The sequence below is a fragment of the Eleginops maclovinus genome, chromosome 22 (assembly GCF_036324505.1).
Source record: "Eleginops maclovinus isolate JMC-PN-2008 ecotype Puerto Natales chromosome 22, JC_Emac_rtc_rv5, whole genome shotgun sequence".
Taxonomy (NCBI): domain Eukaryota; kingdom Metazoa; phylum Chordata; class Actinopteri; order Perciformes; family Eleginopidae; genus Eleginops; species Eleginops maclovinus.
The window spans coordinates 9,563,027-9,570,744 of NC_086370.1; positions in this window are offsets into that span (position 1 = coordinate 9,563,027).

Sequence of the window (7,718 nt, forward strand, 5' to 3'; positions counted from 1 at the left end):
CATGTGATCTCTGGGCGGCTGCCCCTGACAGCTTTTCAAATTGAAAGAAGCACAATCGTTGCAGAGGCTCGAGCGCTGCCAACTCAATGTGCTCCTGTAATTTTTAATGCATGCAATAATTAACAAACAACTCCACTGCGAGGTTGTTACACGCCGGGTCATTTGGGGTCAGTGGCAAGGTGCTGGTTGGGAGAGGAGTTCGCAGATGATTGCACTTGGTCGGATAAAGAAGGCAACGCAGATTGAGTTAATCTCGTGGGGAGAAATGCACTGTAGGCTTTTAGTCCAGATGATGCTCAACGTGAGGCCTCTCTGTCATACAGCTTCGTGAAAGTTCCCCCACCCCCCACCATCAACACATCCGACCCCCCTGCTCCATTCTTCCACAGGGACGGCTTGTTGACATCCATTAGGAGGTTTCCCAGCATCAAGCTAGGCCTGGAAAGAGGGCTAATGATGTAATTCCCTCAGAGATGACATTAAAATGTCAAAGTGCCGCAGCTGACATCATCCATTTAGTGCACATTTTCCAATAATGTACGTTTGTCTTCCTTTATTTCCCCCTTTCCCTTAGCTTTCCTTCCTAAAAGCTGAAGCCCCCCCACCCATCCCAGTGCCTCCAGGCTGTACTTAGGTGTGCAGCCACACGATGGAGGACAGACTGGAATAAGAGAGGATATCATCAAAGCGTGTCTTCCCCGGCAGCTATAAATGCCCTGCTCCAGAAAGCAGTGTTTTGAACAGGCTAAGTGTGTCGCGTTACATTTATCCTTCCTTTTCTTTTTTAAGCTTCAGCTGATGCTAATTCATCTTGTCTGTACAACAAAGACCCTCACGCCCTCATTCCTCCTCTTTCACAATATCTACCACATGTGGGAATGGCCTCTTTATATACATTTATCCTTCCTAACAAATGCGATCCGACCTGGTTCTGATCATATTAAGATGTGTGACGGATTGAAGGGAACATCTTGTGCTATGTGCGTTCTCTTTCAGCCAGACATTTTAAAATCTGAATTGTATTTCTTACAAGGGAAATTTGACAGCTTTCTATTCTTCAGCCCAGCGAGTGGGCAATAATAGATGGTTGAAGGCAGTGTAAGTAGACGTGAACTGTAAGCAGAGAAGGAGGGCTGTGCCTCACTTAATAATGATTCAATTGATCCCCTTGCAGATGATGGATCTGGTTGCCATGGCGACAGATGCAGTGCTACCCAGAGCGTGGAGAAGAGGTTTGTTTCCCCAGTATCCATACGCTGTGAGCGGATCTTGGTCGTGAATGTACAATGACGCAAGAGGTGACAAACACAGGAGGTGACAAACTGAAAAGATGAAGAGTTGGATTAATGCAGCCAGACGGATATTCTCCAATGAGGAATCACTGTCCAGAATCAGCAATCCATCATATCATAATTCCAAATCTATTTTTCCCTTTTTACCCCGAACGTGTAAAGATGCTGCAGGTGCACAGAGAATATATTGGCAATCTCTCCCACATTGATTAATCTGTCCGTTTCTCCTTTGATGGATGTTACGGCAGTGAGTCAGAGCCGAATACACATGTGGGGTTTTTTTTTGTTGTTATCCATGTTAGCGTCGGCAGAAAAAGAGAAAGCCAACATGTTTACCGTGTCTGCATGTGTGCGCTCCGTTGCCATGGCAACACGGCTGATGCTGGGTTCAGCTGGGACCATGTTGCCAAGTAACAGCTGAGTTATGAGAGTGGAGGACAGGAGCGTTGGCGTTGAGGAGTGGGAGGAAGGGAGGGTGGGAGGGAGGATACGAGGGCTTCTACAAAGATAGCGAGCTACAAAGATAGCGAGCAACAAAGACTGCAAGCATGAGGGGGAAAACATCTGTGAGGGGAGAAAAAAAAACGTTTATTTAGGTTAAGGCTTCAGATTGAAAATATATTTTTCATCTCTCTCTCTCTTTCTCTGTGCCTGCCTGCCAGAGAATATTAATACTTTGGGTGCATAACAAAGCAGCTCTAGTCTCTTGAAAAGGCACACAAACAAAATAAGTGATGTGTTGCATACTAAACAGCAGCCGCTCTGATAATCCTTTTTAAGAACAGAAAATTGGAGCAATGAGTTTGTGTTGCTGCGCTGACCCCACCTCTACAGCTCTACACACAAAGGGCACGCAGCCTGTAATGACTCAAAAAGCAGGCAGAAATATCAGAAGCAGTCCAGCTCCAAAGCCCTGGGCTCTAAATGATCGTGTGTCCTTGTGGTTCAGGGGCCTCGGATATGGAGCTGAACCCAGTAGCCTGCTGTTGAGTCAGCACTGGCTTAGCATACAGACAGAGAAGGTTGGACTGAGCTCAGTTTCATGGTTTTATGTACAGTGAAAACGTGGCCTGTAATCAACTACGTTTAATAAAAGCTGGTCAGGATTGTTTTAGGTTTCACCCGCAAAACCTCTCCTGTGTGTGAGATGGTTCAAAACAAAGGATGATAATCTGTTCTTTAATATCCATGACATCTCTGACCTGCTCACTGGTGAATCATCTTCAATCTGCCTCCTGCCTCCGACTCACAGCATGATTATGCATTTTTACTGTGCTATCAGTGTTGTCGCGGGCTTCCGGCTCAAAGGCTTTTGTCCTAGCTCATTAGCAACACATTTCGCTTTCTACCGCAGGCTGAGCAGTGTGATTTGTTGCCATGGAAACGGATCATGAAGGGCCTTGGTGCTTCATTTGGGACTAATTGTCATCCCCAAACAAACACATGCCCGCCCTTAGATTCACACTCGCCTGCTGAAATCACAGCTTTCTTTTGTTCGAATATTCTCATGCTCCAATACTTCACCGTAGACTATAAGCCTACAAGAGACACAAAGCCCCCCGAAATCCTGCGAAAATAGCTGAAAACAACCTCACAGCTATTGATGTTCCGTGGAGCCGTTTGATCCAAACATGCTAGGTGAATTTGCAGTCTGGGAAAAGGGTAATTTGACGCTCAGGTCGAAACATTCAGTCCTTGGCTAAAGGTTGCATTTAGGGGCATCAAAGATCAGAGGACAGCGTGTCTGTCAGGATTTATGTGGAGTTCAGGAATCACAAGTGGAGGCAGGGCAAACCAGAAAAACAAAAACAATGGAGCAAACGTGGCCCCGTCTTTATATAACAGAGCTTGCCTTTGGCGATTGTGCAATGCAGTGCACTAGTCTGGGCTGATGTAAACAGAGCCTCAGAGCCTCTGGAGGCTCAGCCATGTGCCTTGATGCAGCAGTTATGGGCACATGCCCTACTTTCATAAATCAGAGTTGGAAAAAAAAGGAAACAGCGTGAAGAGAGAGGAGGAGGGGAGAGGGGATGCCGAGTGAGCAGGAGAGGGAGGGAGAAAGAGGGAAGGGGGAGGGTAGGGTGGTGAACAAGGCTCATATTGATGTTCCAAACACAGCTGCAGGGGTCAGCTGACTAGCTGGCCTGGAAGAAGCCCCAAGCTCTGCCTCCTGCCTTTATCAGCTTACACTGTGACCTTTCTCTCTCTACTGGAATAGATCTACCCCCATCTGAAGCCCACCCCCCCTCCATATCTGGCCCTTTACCACGCAGTGTCCACACAGAGTCCGGACCCTGTCTGTCCTCTATGACATGTGACTTTTGCCTGGTGCTTTTTTTATATCTGCGTGCTTTGGAAACACTGGCTCTTTTTTCGGCGCATCAGCACTTTCGATTGTCTCACATGGCTCGGTTTTCAAGCCTCTCTTACACCACTCACCATGAGGTCACTGTTACTCCTCACGTCCGCACCCGGCGGTGTAGGATAAAGAGAGAGAGAGTGGTGATAAAGGGCTTGGTTACTCTGCAAATACATATCAGTTCAGCAGGATTGTTGTTGGGCAATGTACGGCCCTTGTGTGTCAGATTTCTGGGAAGCATTCCTAGAAATAAAGACACAGAGAAGGATTTGGATGTTATGCTAAGCTGACAACTTATTTTCAGGACATTTTTAGAGAAGCTGAAGGGAGCAACAGTTAAGGGTGAGTTTGAAGCAGCAGCTGTCGTCGAGAGTCCATTCCTGAGGGGCAGAAATCCGCAGAGGTAACTGTCAATCACAGACCTGCAGGCCTCATGGGCTTTTTCTCAGAAAGACGCCCCCTCCATGCACACACACACACACCTCCCCTTGATGACGCTCTTCATGTGTTACTGGATAGTGTTTCTATGGGAGCTGTCCACCCCCCCACACACAGTAGCGCCCCCTCCCCTCCCCACCCAACTGTTTGCAGGAAACACTCATCCTTCTCTGGAGATGTCGCTCGGGGCGGCTCATGCACTCATAAATCCTTGGCTCTTTTTCTCGGAAATGAAGGGCTTGAAAGATACATACACACACACACACACACACACACACACACACACACACACACACACACACACACACACTGAGAATAAGGAAAAAGGGGGGCAAGGGGGCGACGTAAAACACATCTTGCCAAGTGCAACTCTTTTTTGACAGTGAAGAGGCTGGATTGAGTGTCTGCCTCCTGCGGGAAGCAAATATGGCACATTTTCTGCACCTCCCCGGGTTACTGAGTGAGAATCGGAGACACTGCGGTGTCTAGGAAGACGTCAGCAATGCCAAAAACATCACAGGAATGAGAGGTGTTTGGCTATGGCGGACAAAGAGGGGCGAATGGAGGGAGCAAATAGAAGGCAAGGCGAGAAAAAGAACAGAAGCGTTTAAAGGCAGCCATCGGCAGCTTCAAATGTCACCCAGCACCCGGTTGGAAAATGGAACACAGCTGTTGCTAAGCTTTGAACTGCAGCGGTCCATCTCTCGTTGGCATTATTAGCGTGTACATGTGGTCACGGGTTGTGTTTGTACATGGCGCTCCTTTAGAGTGTTAAAGGAAGACTGTACTATACAATGTACCAAAGTCAGAGGGTGGATCGAGGTCACAGGGGGTTGCAGAGAGACACACGAGTAGGTGGCGAGTATGTCAGATGGTCCTGATTTAGAAACCCTCGAGCAAGAGGCATGGGGATGGGCAGGGTGGCAGAGACGCAGCAGCTCAGTCTGGAGAGAGCTGTAATTGTTTGGGGTCGGGGGTCAAAGAGGGGGAGGGAAGCGAAGGACATAGTTCTGAAGGACATGTTACGCACAAAAAACTCTCATCCAATTGAGGGTCAAGAGACGATTCCGGAGATGAAATTAAAGAGCTTCTCTGGACAGATCGTGACTGAAACGGTCGCAGTGTCCGTCACGCCCGAAAACACCTTCAAGTGCCTCATTATCAGTGTCATCTGCGGATCATCGGAGAACATCTATTCTCCGTCTCGGCTGCTTTTTGATCATCCTTTCAGACAATGCACCGTTAGGCCTCGGCTGATTTTCCAAAGCACAGCTCAATTACTCCAAGGGAGACTCATTAGCATATCAGAAAGCACAGGCGTGACTCTGCAAATAAAAGAACACATTAGATCCCCCTCACAATATGTTTCAATCATTCATATAATGTAAGAGCCAGTGGATGGAACCGAATCACACCTGGATTTGCATTCAGCTGAGGAAATGAACATTTCTTGAGCTCTCATTTGAACACTGGCTTTTGGAAGTTTCCCGAGCCTGCGGTGTGTGTCCGCCTGCTTTGTCGCACACAGACGATTAAGTAGCCTGACAATACGACTTAGCGTCAATATGCCTTAAATGTCACTTTTCACGCTACACCATTTTGTCACAATAGTTAAGAGTGCCACCCTGGGTGCCTAGTCAGCGCCTGCTCAACTACACAAGGCAGGCCTCCTCAATTATTCATAAGACACACACATGTAGTCTCACTTTGCATTTGTGTGTGAGAGAGAGTCTGAAGACAGATGATAGTATTACCCACAAATAAGGCTTCATGTTCTGGCATTTTAGCAAAAACAGGGGTGATGAAACAGTGCACGGCTCAACAATGAAAATGTCAGTAGGCGCCATTCATCCTGAAAACGCCATCAGCAGCCATCACCTTCCACTCCGGTGATAAATGAAGGCACCTCTGCTTGTGCGGATCAGATGAGTCAGCAGTATGCTACAGGAATTTGGACGATAGAATATCGACACTCCTGATCTTGAGCGTTGCGTGCAGCGGGGATAAAACATTGTAAACTTCAGCTGGAGCAGAGAGGGAGTTTCCCTGAATTATATATCAGCCCTTTGATTCAGCCTTACTATTTTTTTGCATGCATGAGTAAATTCCTATGTGTGCTTGTCTGCACAGCGGCCTGCTGCAGTGCTGCTGTTGCTGTACATAAAGAATGTGTGGATATGTGTGTGTGTGTGCATGTGTCAGCCGCTGACTTTGTGTTCATTCCACAGTAAATTGATCTGGCTGCTCACTAGACTGGATGGAAAAGTGCCCCGGGCAAGAAGTGCACACTGCACCAGCAGATGGGAGAACCCACTGTGTTGCTATCACATGGCATTCCTCCTCACTGGGCATGCTCAGTGGGCCACACCCCCCCCCCCCCACACACACACACACCCCCCCACCTCGCAGGGCCTGTTTGAACCAGTCACTCTCTCTTGTTTCTCATCTGACCTTCAAAGCCAAGCATGGTTACAGTAGGTTGACAGGGGGAGGTTTTTTGTTTTTTTTAGGCTCTTTGGGTAGCAGGGTTGATATGTCACTCATTATTTCCACTTCTTTGCCCTGTCACACCCCTCTGAGAAGCATGCAACAAAACAGTGATGTGCACGCAGAGGCTTCACAATGGGTAGCTATCAGATTAGAAATCATTATCAACCTACAATCTATCATCAACAGCATAAAGTGTGAACTTCTTTGCATGTTCTTGAAACCATCCGGAAATAAACACATTTATAAGCAGATGTAAAAAGGGAACTTGTGTAGTGTTACCCAAAAGGCTGAATTACAGGGAAGTGAAATCATTCTTGTCACTGAATGCTTTACTTACGTAATACAAGGGTTGTGCAACCTGATCAAAATAAATAATAGGAATTAATTTAAATCACGTCAGCTGAGGTTTCCCATTTTTTCTGGTGATATAGAAGTGTACAATTAGAGTCACAATCTATTTCTGAAATGGCGTAAAAAGAAATGCAGGAGTGGCTTTTTAAAAAAATTCACAGCAGCTAGATATCTCTAGTTGCTTCATGATCTCATTCACACTTACAGATTACAAAGATAGTTCATGAAAATGATATGGAAACATGTAAAAAATATTAGGCTACTGCATTCCATAGTGATGCCTGCTGACAAGGCCGAGAACTGAATCACAGGCTGAATTCCTCCATGAGTCACACGGCACAAACAGAAAGACATTTTCTAAGTCCCTCAGGCCTATACACATTCTCTCTTTGTCTTGCCACATTCTGCTTGTCTTTGGTCCTTCTATCTTTGTTCTCTCCTTTCTCTGACTCGCAAGGCCCACTTCCTGTTTATGTCAGGCGAGCATCAAGCCAATCAGCTGTGAAGGCTGTGATCCTCCTCATAGCTATTTACTACCCTGTGGTCTGTTTAAAAAAAGACTGAAAGCGAGCTAAGCTTGGTGCAGGCTGCTGAGTAAGCAGACACGCAAAGCTCCAATCAGTGTCCACAACTGACCTGCCATACATCTCAGCCCTTGTGCTTATGAAAGTGTGTGTAGCTGCATACACACTTACAAGTGTGTTTTTTACACTCTCTGACTCACTTTGTGGGGTGTTCGTTTATTTGCTTATCGCATTTTTCACAGCGCAGCAGGTTCTGCACGCTGA